The following is a 25304-nucleotide window of genomic DNA, read 5'->3' as shown; positions in this document are numbered from 1 at the left end:
CTATTTTTCAGTCAACATTTCGAAAATTTAAACATGTTTGCACGGTGGAAATCGATCATTCCAAACATTTTCAAGGAAAAAAATTGGAAAAATCATCAAATTAACAAGCGCAATTTTGAGGTCATAATTACCAAATTTCAAATTATATCCCGAAAGGGCATCCATACAACAAATTGATGGTTTTCGACCGGAAAAAAGTTTTCCATTCCATTGGAGAATTTAATTTTTTTACATAATGTCAAAATTTCCTATTTTTCAGTCAACATTTCGAAAATTAAAACATGTTTCCACGGTGGAAATCGATCATTCTTAGCATTTTGAATGAAAAAATTGGAAAAATCATCAAATCAAAAAAAGCATAATTTTTTAGGTCATAATCACCAAATTTCAAATTATGTCCCGAAAGGGCATCTATAAGATAAATTCATGGTTGTCGACAGGAAAAAAGTTTTCCATTCATAGGAGAATTTAATTTTTTTACATAATTTCACAATTTCTATTTTTCAGTCAACATTTCGAAAATTAAAACATGTTTCCACGGTGGAAATCGATCATTCAAAGTATTTTCAAGGAAAAAAATTGGAAAAATCATCAAATCAAAAAAAGCATAATTTTTTAGGTCATAATCACCAAATTTCAAATTATGTCCCGAAAGGGCATCCATACAACAAATTGATGGTTTTCGACCGGAAAAAAGTTTTCCATCCATAGGAGAATTTAATTTTTTTACATAGTTTCAAAATTTCTATTTTTCAGTCAACATTTCGAAAATTTAAACATGTTTGCACGGTGGAAATCGATCATTCCAAACATTTTCAAGGAAAAAAATTGGAAAAATCATCAAATTAAAAAGCACCATTTTTTAGATCATAATCACCAAATTTCAAATTATGTCCGGAAAGGGCATCCATACAACAAATTGATGGTTTTCGACCGGAAAAAAGTTTTCCATTCATAGGAGAATTTAATTTTTTTACATAATGTCAAAATTTCCTATTTTTCAGTCAACATTTCGAAAATTAAAACATGTTTCCACGGTGGAAATCGATCATTCCAAACATTTTGAATGAAAAAATTGGAAAAATCATCAAATCAAAAAAAGCATAATTTTTTAGGTCATAATCACCAAATTTCAAATTATGTCCCGAAAGGGCATCCATACAACAAATTGATGGTTTTCGACCGGAAAAAAGTTTTCCATCCATAGGAGAATTTAATTTTTTTACATAGTTTCAAAATTTCTATCTTTCAGTCAACATTTCGAAAATTAAAACATGTTTGCACGGTGGAAATCGATCATTCCAAACATTTTCAAGGAAAAAAATTGGAAAAATCATCAATTAAAAAAGCACCATTTTTTAGGTCATAATCGCCAAATTTCAAATTATGTCCCGAAAGGGCATCCATAAGATAAATTGATGGTTGTCGACAGGAAAAAAGTTTTCCATTCATAGGAGAATTTAATTTTTTTACATAATTTCACAATTTCTATTTTTCAGTCAACATTTCGAAAATTTAAACATGTTTGCACGGTGGAAATCGATCATTCCAAACATTTTGAAGGAAAAAAATTGGAAAAATCATCAAATTAAAAAGCACCATTTTTTAGATCATAATCACCAAATTTCAAATTATGTCCGGAAAGGGCATCCATACAACAAATTGATGGTTTTCGACCGGAAAAAAGTTTTCCATCCATTGGAGAATTTAATATTTTTACATAATGTCAAAATTTCCTATTTTTCAGTCAACATTTCGAAAATTAAAACATGTTTCCACGGTGGAAATCGATCATTCTTAGCATTTTGAATGAAAAAATTGGAAAAATCATCAAATCAAAAAAAGCATAATTTTTTAGGTCATAATCACCAAATTTCAAATTATGTCCCGAAAGGGCATCCATAAGATAAATTCATGGTTGTCGACAGGAAAAAAGTTTTCCATTCATAGGAGAATTTAATTTTTTTACATAATTTCACAATTTCTATTTTTTTGTGAACATTTCGAAAATTAAAACATGTTTCCACGGTGGAAATTGATCATTCAAAGTATTTTCAAGGAAAAAAATTGGAAAAATCATCAATTAAAAAAGCACCATTTTTTAGGTCATAATCACCAAATTTCAAATTATGTCCGGAAAGGGCATCCATAAGATAAATTGATGGTTTTCGACCGGAAAAAAGTTTTCCATCCATAGGAGAATTTAATTTTTTTACATAATTTCACAATTTCTATTTTTCAGTCAACATTTCGAAAATTTAAACATGTTTGCACGGTGGAAATCGATCATTCCAAACATTTTGAAGGAAAAAAATTGGAAAAATCATCAAATTAAAAAGCACCATTTTTTAGATCATAATCACCAAATTTCAAATTATGTCCGGAAAGGGCATCCATACAACAAATTGATGGTTTTCGACCGGAAAAAAGTTTTCCATCCATTGGAGAATTTAATATTTTTACATAATGTCAAAATTTCCTATTTTTCAGTCAACATTTCGAAAATTAAAACATGTTTCCACGGTGGAAATCGATCATTCTTAGCATTTTGAATGAAAAAATTGGAAAAATCATCAAATCAAAAAAAGCATAATTTTTTAGGTCATAATCACCAAATTTCAAATTATGTCCCGAAAGGGCATCCATACAACAAATTGATGGTTTTCGACCGGAAAAAAGTTTTCCATCCATAGGAGAATTTAATTTTTTTACATAATTTCACAATTTCTATTTTTCAGTCAACATTTCGAAAATTAAAACATGTTTCCACGGTGGAAATCGATCATTCAAAGTATTTTCAAGGAAAAAAATGGGAAAAATCATCAAATCAAAAAAACCATAATTTTTTAGGTCATAATCACCAAATTTCAAATTATGTCCCGAAAGGGCATCCATACAACAAATTGATGGTTTTCGACCGGAAAAAAGTTTTCCATCCATAGGAGAATTTAATTTTTTTACATAGTTTCAAAATTTCTATCTTTCAGTCAACATTTCGAAAATTAAAACATGTTTGCACGGTGGAAATCGATCATTCTTAGCATTTTGAATGATAAAAATAGGAAAAATCATCAAATAAAAAAGCGCAATTTTTAGGTCATAATTACCAAATTTCAAATTATATCCCGAAAGGGCATCCATACGACAAATTGATGGTTTTCGACCGGAAAAAAATTTTCCATTCAAAGGGTAATTTAATTTTTTTACATAATGTCAAAATTTCTATTTTTCAGTCAACATTTCGAAAATTTAAACATGTTTGCACGGTGGAAATCGATCATTCCAAACATTTTCAAGGAAAAAAATTGGAAAAATCATCAAATTAACAAGCGCAATTTTGAGGTCATAATTACCAAATTTCAAATTATATCCCGAAAGGGCATCCATACAACAAATTGATGGTTTTCGACCGGAAAAAAGTTTTCCATTCCATTGGAGAATTTAATTTTTTTACATAATGTCAAAATTTCCTATTTTTCAGTCAACATTTCGAAAATTAAAACATGTTTCCACGGTGGAAATCGATCATTCTTAGCATTTTGAATGAAAAAATTGGAAAAATCATCAAATCAAAAAAAGCATAATTTTTTAGGTCATAATCACCAAATTTCAAATTATGTCCCGAAAGGGCATCTATAAGATAAATTCATGGTTGTCGACAGGAAAAAAGTTTTCCATTCATAGGAGAATTTAATTTTTTTACATAATTTCACAATTTCTATTTTTTTGTGAACATTTCGAAAATTAAAACATGTTTCCACGGTGGAAATCGATCATTCAAAGTATTTTCAAGGAAAAAAATTGGAAAAATCATCAAATTAAAAAGCACCATTTTTTAGGTCATAATCGCCAAATTTCAAATTATGTCCCGAAAGGGCATCCATACAACAAATTGATGGTTTTCGACCGGAAAAAAGTTTTCCATTCATAGGAGAATTTAATTTTTTTACATAATGTCAAAATTTCCTATTTTTCAGTCAACATTTCGAAAATTAAAACATGTTTCCACGGTGGAAATCGATCATTCCAAACATTTTGAATGAAAAAATTGGAAAAATCATCAAATCAAAAAAAGCATAATTTTTTAGGTCATAATCACCAAATTTCAAATTATGTCCCGAAAGGGCATCCATACAACAAATTGATGGTTTTCGACCGGAAAAAAGTTTTCCATCCATAGGAGAATTTAATTTTTTTACATAGTTTCAAAATTTCTATTTTTCAGTCAACATTTCGAAAATTCAAACATGTTTGCACGGTGGAAATCGATCATTCCAAACATTTTCAAGGAAAAAAATTGGAAAAATCATCAATTAAAAAAGCACCATTTTTTAGGTCATAATCACCAAATTTCAAATTATGTCCGGAAAGGGCATCCATAAGATAAATTGATGGTTTTCGACCGGAAAAAAGTTTTCCATCCATAGGAGAATTTAATTTTTTTACATAATTTCACAATTTCTATTTTTCAGTCAACATTTCGAAAATTTAAACATGTTTGCACGGTGGAAATCGATCATTCCAAACATTTTGAAGGAAAAAAATTGGAAAAATCATCAAATTAAAAAGCACCATTTTTTAGATCATAATCACCAAATTTCAAATTATGTCCGGAAAGGGCATCCATACAACAAATTGATGGTTTTCGACCGGAAAAAAGTTTTCCATTCCATTGGAGAATTTAATTTTTTTACATAATGTCAAAATTTCCTATTTTTCAGTCAACATTTCGAAAATTAAAACATGTTTCCACGGTGGAAATCGATCATTCTTAGCATTTTGAATGAAAAAATTGGAAAAATCATCAAATCAAAAAAAGCATAATTTTTTAGGTCATAATCACCAAATTTCAAATTATGTCCCGAAAGGGCATCCATAAGATAAATTGATGGTTGTCGACAGGAAAAAAGTTTTCCATTCATAGGAGAATTTAATTTTTTTACATAATTTCACAATTTCTATTTTTCAGTCAACATTTCGAAAATTAAAACATGTTTCCACGGTGGAAATCGATCATTCAAAGTATTTTCAAGGAAAAAAATTGGAAAAATCATCAAATCAAAAAAAGCATAATTTTTTAGGTCATAATCACCAAATTTCAAATTATGTCCCGAAAGGGCATCCATACAACAAATTGATGGTTTTCGACCGGTAAAAAGTTTTCCATCCATAGGAGAATTTAATTTTTTTACATAGTTTCAAAATTTCTATCTTTCAGTCAACATTTCGAAAATTAAAACATGTTTGCACGGTGGAAATCGATCATTCTTAGCATTTTGAATGATAAAAATAGGAAAAATCATCAAATAAAAAAGCGCAATTTTTAGGTCATAATCACCAAATTTCAAATTATGTCCCGAAAGGGCATCCATACAACAAATTGATGGTTTTCGACCGGAAAAAAGTTTTCCATCCATAGGAGAATTTAATTTTTTTACATAATTTCACAATTTCTATTTTTCAGTCAACATTTCGAAAATTAAAACATGTTTGCACGGTGGAAATCGATCATTCCAAACATTTTCAAGGAAAAAAATTGGAAAAATCATCAAATTAAAAAGCGCAATTTTGAGGTCATAATTACCAAATTTCAAATTATATCCCGAAAGGGCATCCATACAACAAATTGATGGTTTTCGACCGGAAAAAAGTTTTCCATTCCATTGGAGAATTTAATTTTTTTACATAATGTCAAAATTTCCTATTTTTCAGTCAACATTTCGAAAATTAAAACATGTTTCCACGGTGGAAATCGATCATTCTTAGCATTTTGAATGAAAAAATTGGAAAAATCATCAAATCAAAAAAAGCATAATTTTTTAGGTCATAATCACCAAATTTCAAATTATGTCCCGAAAGGGCATCTATAAGATAAATTCATGGTTGTCGACAGGAAAAAAGTTTTCCATTCATAGGAGAATTTAATTTTTTTACATAATTTCACAATTTCTATTTTTCAGTCAACATTTCGAAAATTAAAACATGTTTCCACGGTGGAAATCGATCATTCAAAGTATTTTCAAGGAAAAAAATTGGAAAAATCATCAAATCAAAAAAAGCATAATTTTTTAGGTCATAATCACCAAATTTCAAATTATGTCCCGAAAGGGCATCCATACAACAAATTGATGGTTTTCGACCGGAAAAAAGTTTTCCATCCATAGGAGAATTTAATTTTTTTACATAGTTTCAAAATTTCTATTTTTCAGTCAACATTTCGAAAATTTAAACATGTTTGCACGGTGGAAATCGATCATTCCAAACATTTTCAAGGAAAAAAATTGGAAAAATCATCAAATTAAAAAGCACCATTTTTTAGATCATAATCACCAAATTTCAAATTATGTCCGGAAAGGGCATCCATACAACAAATTGATGGTTTTCGACCGGAAAAAAGTTTTCCATCCATTGGAGAATTTAATTTTTTTACATAATGTCAAAATTTCCTATTTTTCAGTCAACATTTCGAAAATTAAAACATGTTTCCACGGTGGAAATCGATCATTCTTAGCATTTTGAATGAAAAAATTGGAAAAATCATCAAATCAAAAAAAGCATAATTTTTTAGGTCATAATCACCAAATTTCAAATTATGTCCCGAAAGGGCATCCATACAACAAATTGATGGTTTTCGACCGGAAAAAAGTTTTCCATCCATAGGAGAATTTAATTTTTTTACATAGTTTCAAAATTTCTATTTTTCAGTCAACATTTCGAAAATTAAAACATGTTTGCACGGTGGAAATCGATCATTCTTAGCATTTTGAATGATAAAAATAGGAAAAATCATCAAATAAAAAAACGCAATTTTGAGGTCATAATTACCAAATTTCAAATTATATCCCGAAAGGGCATCCATACGACAAATTGATGGTTTTTGACCGGAAAAAAATTTTCCATTCATAGGATAATTTAATTTTTTTACATAATGTCAAAATTTCTATTTTTCAGTCAACATTTCGAAAATTAAAACATGTTTGCACGGTGGAAATCGATCATTCTAAGCATTTTGAATGAAAAAAATTGGAAAAAATCATCAATTAAAAAAGCACCATTTTTAGGTCATAATCACCAAATTTCAAATTATGTCCCGAAAGGGCATCCATACAACAAATTGATGGTTTTCGACCGGAAAAAAGTTTTCCATCCATTGGAGAATTTAATTTTTTTACATAATGTCAAAATTTCCTATTTTTCAGTCAACATTTCGAAAATTAAAACATGTTTCCACGGTGGAAATCGATCATTCCAAACATTTTGAATGAAAAAATTGGAAAAATCATCAAATCAAAAAAAGCATAATTTTTTAGGTCATAATCACCAAATTTCAAATTATGTCCCGAAAGGGCATCCATAAGATAAATTTATGGTTGTCGACAGGAAAAAAGTTTTCCATTCATAGGAGAATTTAATTTTTTTACATAATTTCACAATTTCTATTTTTCAGTCAACATTTCGAAAATTAAAACATGTTTCCACGGTGGAAATCGATCATTCAAAGTATTTTCAAGGAAAAAAATTGGAAAAATCATCAAATCAAAAAAAGCATAATTTTTTAGGTCATAATCACCAAATTTCAAATTATGTCCCGAAAGGGCATCCATACAACAAATTGATGGTTTTCGACCGGAAAAAAGTTTTCCATCCATAGGAGAATTTAATTTTTTTACATAGTTTCAAAATTTCTATTTTTCAGTCAACATTTCGAAAATTAAAACATGTTTGCACGGTGGAAATCGATCATTCTTAGCATTTTGAATGATAAAAATAGGAAAAATTATCAAATAAAAAAGCGCAATTTTTGAGGTCATAATCACCAAATTTCAAATTATCTCCGGAAAGGGCATCCATACAACAAATTGATGGTTTTCGACCGGAAAAAAGTTTTCCATCCATAGGAGAATTTAATTTTTTTACATAATTTCACAATTTCCTATTTTTCAGTCAACATTTCGAAAATTAAAACATGTTTGCACGGTGGAAATCGATCATTCTTAGCATTTTGAATGAAAAAATTGGAAAAATCATCAAATCAAAAAAAGCATAATTTTTTAGGTCATAATCACCAAATTTCAAATTATCTCCGGAAAGGGCATCCATACAACAAATTGATGGTTTTCGACCGGAAAAAAGTTTTCCATCCATAGGAGAATTTAATTTTTTTACATAGTTTCAAAATTTCTATCTTTCAGTCAACATTTCGAAAATTAAAACATGTTTGCACGGTGGAAATCGATCATTCTTAGCATTTTGAATGATAAAAATAGGAAAAATCATCAAATAAAAAAACGCAATTTTGAGGTCATAATTACCAAATTTCAAATTATGTCCCGAAAGGGCATCCATACAACAAATTGATGGTTTTCGACCGGAAAAAAGTTTTCCATCCATAGGAGAATTTAATTTTTTTACATAGTTTCAAAATTTCTATCTTTCAGTCAACATTTCGAAAATTAAAACATGTTTCCACGGTGGAAATCGATCATTCTTAGCATTTTGAATGAAAAAAATTGGAAAAATCATCAATTAAAAAAGCACCATTTTTTAGGTCATAATCGCCAAATTTCAAATTATGTCCCGAAAGGGCATCCATACAACAAATTGATGGTTTTCGACCGGAAAAAAGTTTTCCATCCATAGGAGAATTTAATTTTTTTACATAATTTCACAATTTATATTTTTCAGTCAACATTTCGAAAATTTAAACATGTTTGCACGGTGGAAATCGATCATTCCAAGCATTTTCAAGGAAAAAAATTGGAAAAATCATCAAATTAAAAAGCACCATTTTTTAGATCACAATCACCAAATTTCAAATTATGTCCCGAAACGGATTTTGAGTTGATACAAAATTTATCATTTTTGTCAAAATTATTATGCCTGTTCCACAGTAGACCCGCCAAATCTTCAGGAATTCTGATGAAATAGACAAAATGCTTCCGAATATCAAAATATTACATGAGACTACCTTGGCGCAGAAACTTGTAATTTGTAATGTGTAAGTTTCTCCCAATTTTCTAAAATCTAAGACAACCAGCTACTTTGACTAATCATTTTTACTTAACTGAGCAGAACAGATAAGGTATAAATAAAGACAATAAAATTTTAGATTTAAAACATTTGTTCGCCAAGTTAAATTTTCCTCTGGCTCAAACATCAATTTTCAGTAAAATAAGGGGACCAATTTTGCCCGTATATGTACCTCAACCTTTGGGCTCTGACATATTTTATGAAACTATATCAACAGTAGATCCAATTATGTTGAAAGGAGGCGGGTTCCAGACAATTATTGGCCTCTTCTTGCCCAAATCATGCACGAAAATTGACATTATTTTCATGTTAGGAGGACTCTTTCTCCAGGACACCCTTTGATCTGCACTGCGTAAAATTCATTCTATGATATATTGTTATTCATTTTTCCTGGTGTAGTAATTAAAGACTTCCAATTTAGTGATGTTCAGTCAGGAAAGCACTACTGTGATGCGAAAATTGCACATTTGAGAAGGAAGATTAGAGGATATGTATCTACGGGAAATGGCATAAGCTTACCAGTTAAGGAGTAAGATGCACTGGATAGTAATGGAGGGGTAATTGGCTGCCAGGTTGCTGTGGTTCGAACTTCTGATGAAAACCAAAAGTTATATACACAGAAACTGCAAGATATGTTATATTAATGTCAAATTTTGCTATTTAAGAGAATAATCTCCAATTTCGTAAGGCCTACTCTCAAGGTGATGGGAGACTTATCACACATATACCTGCATTAGTAATCTGTATGCAAGATGAAACTAAACTGATCATTGTGAAAGATTTCCAAACTCCAAAATATTTGTCTGGCAGAATTTAACATTCAGATAACATTTCAAAACCAATCATCTAAGCTATTTCGATGCACAAAGGAAGATTGTGCAAAATCCTTCAGTTAATTTTCATCATATGAGCATCATATTCATTGTGAAATACATATGATTGAGCTTGAAAATACATCTACTTATGAAAGAATCAAGATAAAGTGAGCTGAATCTTGCAACAAAGAAAACATTAGTAGAATTTCTTCAACTTCAATGCAGGAGGAGAAAAAATCTGTGCATTATTAAACCATAATCGAAAAGAGAGGAAAGTGTAAAATTCAAGCAACATATTCGTGAACACTTGAAAAGTGCATTCAAAGCATTAGAAAGTACTTTGAAGAAAGTCAATAAAGAAGTTTAAGATAACAAAAGGTTTAGCGCTCAAAAACTGGGGATATTGGTTGTTAGAGAATAGTAAAATTATTGGATGTTTCCATTGAATGAAGTCAATCCTTTATCAAAAAATATATGATATAATAAAACCAGTCAGAGTTGCAGTAAAATGTACTTTGCTTCTCATAGAAATATTTTTAGTGTTTAGCATTTTTTTATCTCTGCATCACTGGCCTTGCTCAAAAATTTTTCAACAGAATCTTAGAAAAAATGAGGTTTCTGACAGTGTTATCTGCCCTTGAAATGTTCATTTTTAGTGCATTTATAAGGAAACTGTAACTCAATGGTCCTGCATATGGAAAATCTTGTCTGTTTTCCTTGATTCTGATGGTGCATATAGTCAAATTATACTATCAAAATGATGGGTTTTTTCATACCGTGTTTCACCTACTGCCTGAGTATTACAAGGACTGATATTTAATCAATAAATTTCAATGCTTTCCTTGTAATTTATTTCTCTTTGATCATTGACGTTAATTCAACTTCAAGAAAGGATGCACATGTGATTTTGAATGGTTGGAACTTTTTTTGAAAACAGAAATTTTCTTATGCCACACACTGTCTGTTTTTGCATGAACACCCTCTTAAATTATCTATTGGTCTCAATCCAATGTTATGATCATAACCAAATTAATACTTAAGTTTTCTTTTTATAGGAATCTATGTATGTACCAATACAGTTGGTCAATGAGCTGACAAGAAAAGACTACAATTGTGACCTGACATATTTCAGCTTTATTTATGCTGTTGATGTAAAGGGTATGCTTTTCTTTAGGGATGTTAACAGAAGAATGTAAAATTGATTGATAAACATATGGTTTACTATTTTAAAGCACAGGAAATCCATATTTATAAGCAATTATAATCAATAAATGTTTTGAATTTTGAAACTCTGAATGACTTTAGCATGTTAATTTAAATGAAATCATCTCTGTGATTACGGTTCTGCAATTTTCGATTTTTGAATTCAAATGAAGTCGGTTATTCTGTGTTCTCAGCAGACTCCACATATGATGATTTAAAAAAAAAATCTCAGTTAGAAAAAGAAGAAGTGTGGGTACTACATCATGTACATGTATTATATTCCAGAAAATAGTCGATAATTGTTTCATTTTTTCTGTTTTCTAAGGATATTCCATTTTTGTGCTTGCCATGACTGTAATTATTATTTACGAAGATGTAAATATCGGTGCTTTTAAAAATATAATTGCTGAAACTTATTGGCAAAAAATTTGTAAGAGTCATTGCATAGCGCATAGGTAATGTGCTACCTGATGGTTTATGAAAGCAAAGTTTTAGTAAATGTCCTTCTTATCAAACCCAATAACAAAAGCCATTGTGTGTTAGTCTATTATACAAAGATATAAACATATAATGTACATGTAAATTCCCATATGGAATGGAATTTCAAACACTTTTAAAGTTTAAGAATTTATAATGTGGCTAGTTTCAATGAAGAATATTATAATCCTACTAAACCAGGGTGTGGTAAACTTAAAACATTTCGTCCTTCTGTAAAAAAAATTCATCAGGAAAATATTGGCTTGAACCGGACAGATTGATTTCAAATTGACGGTAGGTATGTGGCTTCATATAGATTGGGCATTCCTTGAAAACAGTTTCGATTGTTGTTTGATGTTAACTTCCTGTTTCATGGTGCTTCCCCTTTTTGGCCGAATTCCACAAAGTGAAAATTGGGATGTATCATAGTGAATGTTTGTGTACCACTTTCCTCACCCACTTACTAATCCCAACCTCTTAATATTTAGTATCCAGCATTAGGTATGGGTTCAATATAGTTTGATTGTATTTAAGACCTATTAGGCACTACTTTGATGTTATGAATTGTCCATAATAGGCTGTATTTGAAGATTTCTGAACATTTTGTATTTGTAGGTTGTTTTACCCCCTCAAATATTGGGAGAATATAGGAAATCACTCTCAGTCAATATTTCTTGTAATCCTTACTCTTCATAAACTGCTCTAGGGATTTTAATAAAATCTTATAGGGAAATTGGGTATCATATGCAGATGTGCATGTAGGAAAATTATGATATTTAATTTACCCCATATGAATTTTCCTGCTAAAATCAGTTAGAATTCATTTGACTCAAATTAAACATTTTGATGATGCACATCTGAACAGCAAAAATAGAGTACTGCCACTGAACACTTATATTTAACCACAAATAAATTTAACATAATATTACTACATGTACATGTATTTTATAAACCGCCTTGGTGGTCTCAGGAAAATTTGCTCATTAAAAGGAATGGAGGTATGAGTATGATCCCTGGCGGAATCACACCAGTCACTGCCTCTACGTGAAGCATACAGTATTTCAGGGGATAGAGTGACAGACGGTTTGTACAGTCAAACTTGTGTGTCAAAGTCCGGTGACCTGCTTACCTACAGCTGTTGCTTCTGTGAGCTACCAAATGAAGATCCGCCTAGGCGTGTCAAACTAGTACAAAGCAGAGTTTGTTTGATCAGCAATGAAATGCTTGGAATATCTGCCATAGAATGTTAATCCATAATCAATTAATCAATATCTGATCAATAAAATCATTCTACATGCAGTACACATCAATATAGGAACTTTTTAAAGACATAATCAAAATTTGCATTGTCTTAAACGACAAATCTTAATTTCTGTTATACATTAATAAATCAAATAGTTAGGAAAGAAGCCATAAATACTGATGTATATCATTGTAACTGTCTTGAGATTATTTCAGGTATACTGGCATGTGTACATAATGTTCTATAGAATATATCTTATGCAGATTTTTTTTTTAACTGACTCAGAACTTCTGTACTTAGATTTCTCTTTTGTAGGAGCCTACCTGTTTATGTGGTGAATATTTATTCTCAAGACCAGACAAGAGGGACCTATTTCACAGGGAATTAAGTTATTGGAAAAATCTGGTTTACAGGTTAGGACAATACTTTACACACAAGTTTCACTCATAAAACTTTAAAATCATGAACTATTCATAGCAAGTATATATATTTTGCCAATACCACAACAAACAATGTGGACACTGGATGTTGACATAAATATAAAGGACAATTTAAAAAAAAATAATAATATATCGATATGCATTTTGTTGTGACCAGCCAAAGTTTTTATTAGATTCCAGCGAAATAAACACATACTTTTAAATATATCTCACATCATTTGAAAAATTCCTTTTATCAGTGCCCCACTATTAGGAAAAAACAGAACAACCGTAATTCTTGTAAGTTTAGTGAAAACCTGTGTCCAATTATGGAACAATATCTTCTAAGATACATGGAGCTGCATATTTACATGTATAAGGTAAAACAAATGAACAAATAAGTCAGACAGGTTTCAATATGGCAATCTTAATTTAAAATGAACTTTGTTGTCCTGTTGGAAATGGTCTAGAAAGATGGGATATACTTCCTGTGGAATACATGTATATGTAGTCACTACAAGTACTGTTTGATAACGCTTTCATATAAACTTACTATAATAATTTCTTTTTTTACTGTCAAAATCATAAAAAAAATATACATAAATATCTAATACTGGTATTTAAGATTTTAACCATCTGATTGCATTGATGTATATTCATAGGTTTCATAATGATTACCAATAAGCAGAGTTTAACTTTGAAAGAAACAACAGAAGCTGAGGGTATAATGGTATACAGTTTTTTGTACCTTTGTCATTGATATATCGGTAAAAGGCTAGGTTGTCAGTTATATTGGTTATGTTTTGTGAAATTCTTAAAGCTGCCTTTCCACTTTTATATTTAATCACTTGAAATTCAGGACTTCTAGACTTATACATGTATTCATTACAAAGGGGATTTTAGTTGATAAAGGACAAATAACTTAAAAATGCTTTTAAGCCACTTCTGTGAATTGTTGGTATCACATTTGATCTCTGATTTCGAAAATTAAAGTTTTTGATTTTTAATTTGATTTGATTTGCCTTGTACAATTTACCTTTAAAACTTCCAATTGGAAAAGAAAATTCCTATTGGAGAATTTTCTTCGCATTGGAGCATATAATTGATAAATAATTCCCATTGGAAATCAACATTCCAATTGAAATATTTTTTCCAGAGGGAAAATTAATTTTCCAACTGGAATTATTTTCTTCAATGGGAAGAAAGTTTCCAACTGGAAATTTTGTTCTCCAATTGGAAAAAGTGAATTTCCAATGGAAAAACTGGTTTTCCAATTGGAAAGTCAATATTCCAATTGGAAATCAAGTTTTCCTATTGGAATAAATTTTCCCATTTTTTTTCTTTTTTTCAAAATATAAAGAATATGTTTACTATCTTGACAATGAAATTGTTATATTTGTTTTTCCAAATCTATTCCGCACAGTTTGGTGTATAATATAATATGTTAACCCTAAAAATGCTGATTTGGGGATTTGCAATAACTAGAATTGCAAATTTAAATTAGAAAGAGTTAGTCTACTTCTTTTTATACAAAATGATGCCATTTCTGTCATTGACCCATTTTTCATTTTTATGGAATGACAATTTTATCACAAAACCTTAACTCCAACTAGATGGAAAGATTTCAAATTTGGTTTGTGGCTTTGTATAGATATGTCATACATGGAAGGTGGTTAATGTTAAATATCAATTTCCAGTAAGGGAATTGGTATATCAAGCACAATAATGCATGCAACTTCAAGTTTTAACTGATGTTATACTTAACAAGGTAAAATATTGCACATTTTGGTTGTCCATCCAACAGAACTGTTATGAACATGTATAATAATATGCATATAAGAATGGTTACATTAAGACTAAATTAAAAATAACTTACAATACAACCTATTCATATGTTTTTGAAGTTTTTAATTTTTTATAGCTTTGAAATGAAATCACTTTGAAAATTCACTTATCAACCACAAATGTAAAACAACGAAATAGAAAAAAATATTCAAAGACACTCTGACTATAAATATGTTTTTTAAGAATATAAACTTAGAATGCTGTATGAGCAGTACTTTTATCTTAGTATTTAAATAAATTATAAAAATTCTAATGGAAGTCTAAAGTATATAAAAAGAGATATCCCCTGATAGTAAGTAATAGTGATTTTTACCAGAACTTAACATCTAGCTAGAGCTTGTTCATCTTTCCTCAGACATAGTTGGTTTAATATTTAATTTTGCAAGTTCTTTATACGTCACTCACCTTTTACGAGTCATTACTAAGAATCCTTTCATGCATCCTCTAATTTCTCTTGAGCAACATAGGGCACCTTCAAAACAAAATTATACTTATTATGCATTATTTCAAAATTAGATAACTTTCAGATTCTGTATATAGGCAGTAAAATGGAGTCATAAACATGTAACTGAAACAGGGGCTGTACTGGCTACCAAAATTGAGAAGAAAAAATGAAATCAGTACAACTTATATGCCATATATTATATACAATTTCCAAATCGTAACACAATTTCTCTTCAAACACAAGAAATCTTACACCCCAATTCCCACTAATGAAAACTTGCATCTAATCTTCAGTGTGTGATGGATAGGTTGAAAAACTAAACTGGTATTTTTATATTTAAAATGCTAAAATCAAAATTCTGTACTACATTTGGGTATAGAAGCACTGAATCTATTATGGTTTCAAATGATCATATCTATATTGTTTATTTCAAATTTCTGCATTGTTAATACAGAAGATTAACAACATAGACAAGTTACATTTGTACTCATAACTATCAATATCTACATTTTAACAAAAAAAACAACATTTGTACTGTATCTTATGTGAGAAAGTACCTACCTCCATCTAGTTTGTCTTACTGCGTGCACAGATAAACTTATGGAACATATACAAAATGTATTATTCCAGCATTCAAAAATGGTCATTGCTTATACTGTTTTACTTTTAGTCACATTTTTCACTCGATATTTATTCCATCACTTTTAGAAGAATTACCATTGCAGTACATAAATAAAAATCTTTGCTTAAAATATGCAAACTATAAAGTTTGACTCTGCCACATTTGCCCAAAAAATGGCAAAATATTGAAAAAAAAATTCCAACAAAAAAGGGGGTCTAATCCAGACCATACCCTTTGAAAAGCCATCATGTTTACACGGTTTTAGTAAACATTATCTGGAAGTGAGACCTGCTCTTGTTGTCCAGTACATGCAGCCCCACTTGTACTTGTAGTAGTAAAATGGTTATGACTGAGTGATCCTTCAACTAGCGTTTATTTCCGTTTAGTAAACGACAATATCGAATACTCGGGAATGAATTATACTAACCTGTTTCTATTTTAGAAAGAACGAGTTTAAAATATTAATTGCATCCAAGATTTTGAAAGCAGTGAAAGTTCTCGCGTGCTTATTCTCATGCGAAGGGTTTCTCAGTGAGTTTGGAAATACAGGGGAAAGAAACGAATTATGGTGTAATGTGACAAGTTTTGATTTGACCACGGACCAAAAGGTAAAAACACATGGAGACGTTCTATCGTGCACCACATTTCACACTCCTAGTATTTTAATTGTAAGTACATTTTTTATCAGGCTTTCTAAAAATCAGACAGCACGTCAAAAACCAACCCAATTTAATTTTATTTCTTGTTTAGAAACAGTTACTGATGACATAACCAGTCTTAGTTTTTTATTTGTTTGTTGCGCTAAATAGAGAAAAAAATATGTACAAAAATGTAGATTGTAAATGAAATTTGCACAGAAGCATCGTTTGTTTGGTAGGTTTTTCTTCACCGTGAATTACTTTTTTATCCAACATGAATCACTTCTCCATTAGCAGTGTCTGAATTTTATGTTGACTGGTACTTAACATTTGACCTAAACGGAACCTTTCAGGGCTCTCCTAAGTATTATTTGTACAAATTTGTTGTTGAATTTGTACCAAGTCTGCAAAAATATTTAACAAAACGGACTTATTACAAAAAAATGCCTTTTAGTAGATGTAAACTAAGATAATCATCACATTCCTTGTTTGTTGAAACTGGGCGTTACTATGGTATAGAGATGTCAAATATATAGTGTGCTTTGAGCACAATGAAAAGTGTCGAGGATGAATTTCATTTTGTATCGAGTTGTGACGCCAGTATGTCTAGCCTTATTATTTTAGAAGCCCCTCCTCTTTCAAAATATAGTACATGCATATATTTCAAAATCACTGGAAATTTCAAGGTGATGCGGAATTTATATAGGTTCCTTTTCCATGCATTTACAGTCTTAACTTAATTACTTTAATTATGATTGTGTATTTGCAATTGTAACGTGTATTATCTTATGTTCAGTTGTTAGAATACTGGGATATGTACTGTTGTTTGTTGTAACATTGTACTGGTGAGCATGATTGCCTTACTTAACTTATACAGAAATTGATTTGAATTGATCTTTACAATGAATTTAAAAAAATCAAAATCTGCAGTCAACATGTATATGTAAAACTCAAATTTTCGTTTATTACGAGAAAATGACTACAGGTATTAAGGCTAAAAACCACTAATTCCACTTCCCATAGGCTTCTATGCTAATTTCACAATATTCAATGGCTTCTCTGGACTTTACCTTAACTTTAACCTGCAGAGGACTATATATCAGCATGATTCTACATATGTCAGCTCACAATCCTCAGAATGGCATGTGGGGTTAGCAGACTTGCAGTGCAGTACTGGTCACCGGAAGTGACGGGTCTATAAATAGCATGGGAAATCCCAGTGTTTTCACAAGATAGGGGTATATTTAAAAATCATTATGGAGATTAGGCTTCACATCACAAGAAGCAAAATGCACCTATAAAATGTACAGAAATGTTTTTCCTTTCAGAAACTGTTTAAATTTTTTAAATAAGATGAGAACTTTTTTCACAGCACTATGAGGAACAGGGGTAATTTCTGCGTAGGACTATTTTTGCGTACGTTCCAAATGCTCATTGGTTGAATTGGTGGTCTGTAACCTGAAGAGTCACTTTTTGTCTTAGAAAAAATAAATAACTATACAGGTATCTTCCTACACACATACTGAATGCATTTGCAAAGTTTCAGTGAAATGTGACAAGCACTTTTTTTAAATATTTGATTTTTAAATATAGGGTAACCAAGTTGTGCGAGCAAAAAAGTGACAATATTCTACCATACTTAAATGCATTAAATATTTGCAAAGAACCTTTTCTGACTTTTCAAATAAAAAATATCAATCACAACTTGTTTTTTAACAATATTAATGAAGAAATAGTTTTAAAAGTAATCATTTTCTGAGAAATTGGTCTATTTTTAAAAATTTATTTCTGACATGCCTCCCCCTTTTTCTTGATCACATGTCAAAAATCCTAAATCTTTAAATTTTCACAAAAGGTGATATATTTGGCTTTAAATTTGTAAATACAGTGTTTTCACATTAAAACATGACCAGTAAAGGGCACCTAAAGCAAAAAAAGTACTCAATAATGGATTTTCCATGTTGCCATAGGGGAATGCTTATATGGCCTTAACCGCAGTAATGAAAGTGAGTTTTTCCTCATTTCTAACCTAATTTTTGCTCAAATCTACACAAAACTTGATTTCAAGTACTTATTACCACCATATTTAGGTAAATATAGCCCTCAAAGTTTAATATTTGATATTTTTACTAAATTTTCTACACTTTTTACAAGATAGGACATAAAAATCAGCCACAAAGACCAATTTTCCATAATTTGGACCTATAACTTAAAAAAATGCATATTTTGAAGGATTTTTGTAGTGTATTCCTCTCATGGCAAAGTTAACAAGATCTTCAAGTAGTTTAAAGCTATTTCAAGAAATTTTTCATTTAGCCATGGCTTCAGCTTAAGGCTAAAAACCACTAATTCCACTTCCCATAGGCTTCTATGCTAATTTCACAATATTCAATGGCTTCTCTGGACTTTACCTTAACTTTAACCTGCAGAGGACTATATATCAGCATGATTCTACATATGTCAGCTCACAATCCTCAGAATGGCATGTGGGGTTAGCAGACTTGCAGTGCAGTACTGGTCACCGGAAGTGACGGGTCTATAAATAGCATGGGAAATCCCAGTGTTTTCACAAGATAGGGGTATATTTAAAAATCATTATGGAGATTAGGCTTCACATCACAAGAAGCAAAATGCACCTATAAAATGTACAGAAATGTTTTTCCTTTCAGAAACTGTTTAAATTTTTTAAATAAGATGAGAACTTTTTTCACAGCACTATGAGGAACAGGGGTAATTTCTGCGTAGGACTATTTTTGCGTACATTCCAAATGCTCATTGGTTGAATTGGTGGTCTGTAACCTTAACAGCTCGATATTCCGTTTTACACATTTACTGTAGCAGTAAGTACTTATACATGCAATACTCAGTGATTATTAAATAATTAAACATTTTTTTTTTCATCCACAGGTATGCATTTTTTTAAATAATCTTGATGACATTGTCAATAGGCTGAAACAGTTTTGCTTTGAATACACAGGAAGCTTTCATGACGAACATTTTAATAGAAAGCACACTTAAACTCGCAAAATAGTAGTGGAGATGTTTGATTTTGTTTTTCGTTTCACAGACTATCAGAAACTTTCACGCATACTGTTTGAATGATTGAAAAGTCATCTGATTTTTTATATTATTAAAATTGGAAAGTTAGGCTTTATGTAAAGATATAATATACGCGCTAGACCCATAAAGGGAGATAATTTAACTGATTGGTTTTTAATGTGAAAACCTTGTTAGCACAGCTCCTCCAAAACCACTCAAGGTGTTTTAAAAAAAATTATGTGAAGAAATGCATCAGTAGAGATTCAATGCAGTACTTTTAGCTTTGTATATTGGAGGGACAACCTGATAATACCAGATGACTATTAATACATTGAACAACCTGATTGGGTTTTGGATCCTGTAGTGAGAGCAACATGTGATAAATTGTAATTACAGGTATTCCTATATATGCATCGTAAAGCATTACTTGTACATGATTTTGGTGTTTTTTTAGGTAATCAGTTTACTTCAAATTGTTATTAATGTTGTGCAATCTGTTAGTTAATTGAGCACAAGAAGCATATTACTTGTAGTTAGTTTTTCAACTTAGCACATTAGGTTCTGTCTTTATACATGAATGAGTTCCATATAAATCAGAATACATTAATAAGTTATAAATATTTGTAAGAAACCTTTAAGAGTGGAAGACCTACAGATTATGCTTTGCATGGCTTTGAAAAGTGAGGGGGTGGTTGTTGCCTGCTGAAACTGACCAATCACCTTCATATTAATTAGACAGCCAGTAACACAAATCATGTTTGCACTAGGTTGTTACTTTATTATCTTTCAAGGTAGGTTTTTGATAATTGGCATGTTCTTAAGCATTTTTAAGATGCATAGCGTTCTACATGCTCTAGGGTTAATTACCATTGACCTTCACATCACATTTTTGTGATTTGTTTGCATTTTTTTTTTATTAAAAATCGACCCAATACTATGACATTTTTAGTTCTTAACTATTTTTTAGGTATCATTATTGGTTGGGATTGTATGATCAGAATAGCTACTGGTATACAGCAAGAAATTCCTGCAAAATTTTAGCAGGATTTTCACATTATATTTAAGAGCAACACTACATGTATCATGATCAGATCATCACTACAAAGTGTGCAGTATATAAAAAGAGCTTTTACTATTATTACCATCAAATGAGAAATTGAGAATCTTCTTTTGGTGATACTGGAGTACAGTTGTAAAGAAATCATCATTGCTACCTAAATATGATATATATGTACATACATGTACTTGTGACTGCTAATATTATTCCCAATGAAGCAAAAGTGTTGACATTCAAGGAATAGTTTAGATGTATCAGCCTCATTCACAGAAGGGTAAAACTGGAGGAAACTATAGGGTTTAGACATAAGCAACAAACATGTAAATTTTGAAATAGGAATGTAGTTACACGTTTATTCATCAGAAGACATTAGGTGTTTTTATTATGTCTATGTTAGCCAGATTGGAATAGTTTATATGAACTGTGGTTCTTGCCCATGATATAACGTTCAAAATGATAAGTTAGACTTTGATTCAGACATTTAATTCCTGTCAAATTGCATGGGCATGTATTTCATATCCTTAGAAATTATGAAAGAAGGTTTAGGCTTTAATTTGCTCATTTTTGCCAAAATTTTGCACAAAATCAACCCAATTTTTACACAAAAGGGGGATGTATTAAATAAAGTTGATTTTACATTTTAACACTTTTTGTTTAAGAATGGACATAAAATGCCAAAAAATACAGACACTTTTGTGTTGAATGTGGATATGGTTATGAAATGTTATGAAAGACTAACCTTTTTGTAGTTTGTCAACAATATCAGTACTTTTGCAATGCAAAAAAAATGAACTATATTTTGTTATAAAGCATGTTCAGGAAATAACACTTATCAAGATAATTTAGCTTCAATTCTTTTTTAAGTTGAATAATTTAATACATAAAAACATGCATATTCCTTATAAAATTTAATGAAGTAATAAATATACTTACTAAATGTGAGAACGCATTGGTTATTACTTGCTTATAAATAATAGAATGTAAAATTATTTAAATTCTATAGCTTCATTCAATCTACACATACATTTGTAGTTTCTGGTATCTTATCATAATACCTCTTCATACACATGTACCCATTTTTATATGTTTATAACTGTATTGATTTACAAACAAAAAATCCTATGGGACAAAAATAATCCCATAGGACAAAAAAATCCCATGGGAGAAAAAAATCCCATGGGAGAAAAAAAATCCCATGGGACACAAAAAAATCTCATGATTTTTAAATTGAAACTATAAGTTTATTTTATCAAAAATTGTAAAATAAAATGCATTAAATCCCACGCGAATCTGCATCCAATGATTACTCACATGACATGGTGGGTTGAAGAAAAAGCAGCGCAAGATTTGCAATTCATTGTTTTGCAAATTTAACTTGTCTCGTGTTGTAAGGAAAATTAAACTAGAATGAGACTTACAGACCCTATGCTATGCAAGTATGTAACTAACAATAATAAAATAATAAGTTATGATTTTAAAAATGTAATGAATTTTGACTAAAGCATTTTCATCTTATTATTCCCCCCAACAAAGTTTGGGGTGGTATATAGGAATCATTATGTTTGTCCTTTCGTCTGTCAGTTTGTATGTCCACATTTCTTGTAAGCACAACTCCTCGTAAGCCACTCAAGGGATTTAAATGAAATTTTTAAGGAAGGTTATCATATGAAGATGTGCATGAAGGAATATTATTACTGCAGGAGGACTACAATGGGGATAATCCTAATTCAGGGTTTTACATGTAAAAACCTTACAAAAGCTACTCCTCCTAAACAGCTGATGGGAGTTTTGGAAAAATATTTAGGAAGGTTGGGCATCATACGTAGATCTAATGTAGGAGGAACCCAAAGGGAGATAATCCAAATTAAGGTTTTTCACATGTTAAAATTCCTCCTAAACCGGTCAATTGATTTTGATGAAACTTTATAGGAAGGTTTAGTATTATATGTAGATGTGCATAAAGGAACTTAATTATTGTAGGAGGATTTCCGTGGGAGATAATTTGCATTAAGAATTTTACATATTAAAACCTTGCAAGTGCATTTCCTCCCCAAACTGCTTAAGCGATTTTGGTAAAACTTAATAGGAAGGATGGTGCGTAATTTGTAGATCTAATTGCACAAAATAATATATTTGCGGCTCAATGAGTCCTAAAGGGAGATAATCCAACAAGTCTATTTGAAGCAGGAGGTATTTTCTGTTGTGAGCTTGATCACAGTATTCCTAGTTTGTGAGACAAATTACAGATGACTATTAATACTCTTAATTGTTTTTTATTCTTTTTTAATGCATTTTGAAATGACTCAGAAACACTATTGGTATTTTTCTTATTTATATATATAACCACAAAAAATTTGGACCAAAGTGGGTGGTCAGAAACATGCATATCCCTCATGTTCTAACAATAACTTGACTGTTAGTGAATGGATCTCTTCCAAATTGTATTCCAAGTTCATACCATACTAATGGAAGTCTTGCATTAATTATGTTGGTTAAAACTTGAGTGTTTTAATAGTATTTAAGGGAACCAAGGTTCTAGCAGAAATAATAAGAATGTAATCCTGGGATAAAGACCAGACATGGAAAAAACACAAAAACAACAAAAATAAAATAACCAAAATAATAAATAAAATGTAACAAAAGTAATATGAGCAACTTGGACTACACTAAAAACTGGTAACATGAACCAGGTGCACCAGCAGGGTTGTGTAAGAGTCCTCTGCTTTTCTAGAAATACCTGTTGAGTTGCTAATAAGTCAAGAATTGGGGCCAAAAAGGGGGATGAGACAAGCATTTTCCTTATACTTGAATGATAATTTGAGAAAATGTGAATGGATCTCAAATTGTTTTTAATAAAAGGTGCCCTACCACCAAAGGAAGACTGGGATTGTTCTTTGGGATTATGACTTGAGCCATACATGTACTTGCCCTAAGTGCACTCTGGGAAACATGTTATTTTTATTCCTTTATGATATTGTATTAATATACATGTCATACATATACCATTTGTAAAGTGCAAATAGACTTTCTGTATTACATCTTGATTTGTCTTTAAGAAATTGCACATCTTTGGTGTGCCCATTTCAATGACCTGGTCTTGAATATCAACCCACACCACACATGCCTCCATCCAGTGTCTGCTAGTTCATTAATCTATGAGATGAAAGAAGCATTTTTTTTTAATCCTTATACAATACATCATTATCATGACAATTATTACCTCTGCGTTTTGATGTGAATTGCTAAATAATGATAATGACAAAATATGTAGGGACTTACTTCATTTTTTTTTTTCACAAATTTACATTGTAACCTCAAGGAGACCGTGCATAGACAAACCAGAGGATAGCATATGCAAAGTTTTGTTTCCAAACAATGGTCATAAGTTGGAAATGACAACAACAAAAAAGGAGTAATGGTATTGTAAATTACTGAAATGGTAATATGTAAAGCATTACAAACTTTCAGATAATGGGGAATAACTCTTTTGTATGTTCATAATTTAGTTTATTCGAGAATAAATTCAAAATCAGATTATGTTTTTATATTTTTCTTTCAGATGCCATAATGAGTTTAACATAACAAAATAAACTTAATAAAATTGGTTGAACAAATATATTAGTCATATAGTAAAGACAGTATTTTTTATACGTAGACAATAACTGTTATTAAGTCGCCAAAACGAAGTTTTGCGACTTATTGATTTTGCTCTATTTCTTCTTATTATTATGTCGCCCCAGACGAATGTCGGGGCGACATAATGTTATTGTACTGAGTGTACGAAGTGGCGGTGACCTATTGTTTTTACTGTGTTTATTATTATTACTATTATTTCAATTCTCCTGTCATAAAAATTGTTGAGAGTGTCCGCCATTTTTCTCAAAATTTTCTTGAGATGAAACTTTTGTAGATGTTAGAACTACTCTTCGAAGGATGCAGAACCTAAAAAAATATCCAGCTGCCGCCATTTTTTTCAAAATGGCCGCCAGACTAAAGGAACCCATTTTTTACACCGGAAATTGGAACATCATATATCTCGAAAACCGCTGATCCAAATTTGACAAAACTTGGTGTATAAATTAAGCTAAATAGTCCAAACAAAATCACGAAAAAAAAATCGCGTGTGTCTGGGCCGCCATTTTCAAAATCGCCGCCAACACGGTCGAAAATTAAAATTTGTCCGATCTCGATGAAAATTGATATCTAGGTCCTTTGAGTCGTCCCGATTCTTAATCTGAGGCTCAATTTGCAATTTAAGCAAGGGGTCGGCCGCCATTTTCAAAATGGCTGCCTCTACGCTCGAAAATTCAAAGTTGTCAGATTTTGATAAAAAGTTGATATGTAGGTTCTTTAAGACGCCCCGATTAAGAATCTGCAGCTCAATCGACCGCCATTTTCAGAATGGCCATCACTGCGATGAAAATTTGACAGTCATTCGATTTCGACGAAATTTGATATTCAGGTTCCTTAA

At 30.7% G+C, this 25304-nt stretch overlaps 1 long non-coding RNA gene across 4 annotated transcripts in view; it reads left to right on the top strand.

The window, feature by feature from the left end:
- Nucleotides 1-24312, top strand: part of LOC148620292 (uncharacterized) — a 72679-nt gene extending 48367 nt beyond the window's left edge. Inside the window, exons 2-8 of one of the 4 annotated variants that reach the window (XR_015921770.1) lie at nt 10901-11003; nt 13084-13181; nt 13850-13917; nt 16542-16707; nt 19451-19577; nt 19977-20172; nt 20744-24312. This is a non-coding gene — a long non-coding RNA (uncharacterized LOC148620292). Of the gene's footprint in view, nt 1-9436; nt 11004-13083; nt 13182-13849; nt 13918-16541; nt 16708-19450; nt 19578-19976; nt 20173-20743 lie in introns of those variants that run through there. The other 3 variants (XR_015921769.1, XR_015921768.1, XR_015921771.1) reach the window with 3 other exon arrangements.
- Nucleotides 24313-25304: the final 992 nt, after the last annotated feature.

This window comes from Perna viridis, chromosome 4, assembly GCF_037379345.1.
Source record: "Perna viridis isolate PV_CMFRI_1.1 ecotype Kerala chromosome 4, ASM3737934v1, whole genome shotgun sequence".
Lineage (NCBI taxonomy): Eukaryota > Metazoa > Mollusca > Bivalvia > Mytilida > Mytilidae > Perna > Perna viridis.
This window is presented reverse-complemented; position numbering and strand designations above follow the sequence as displayed.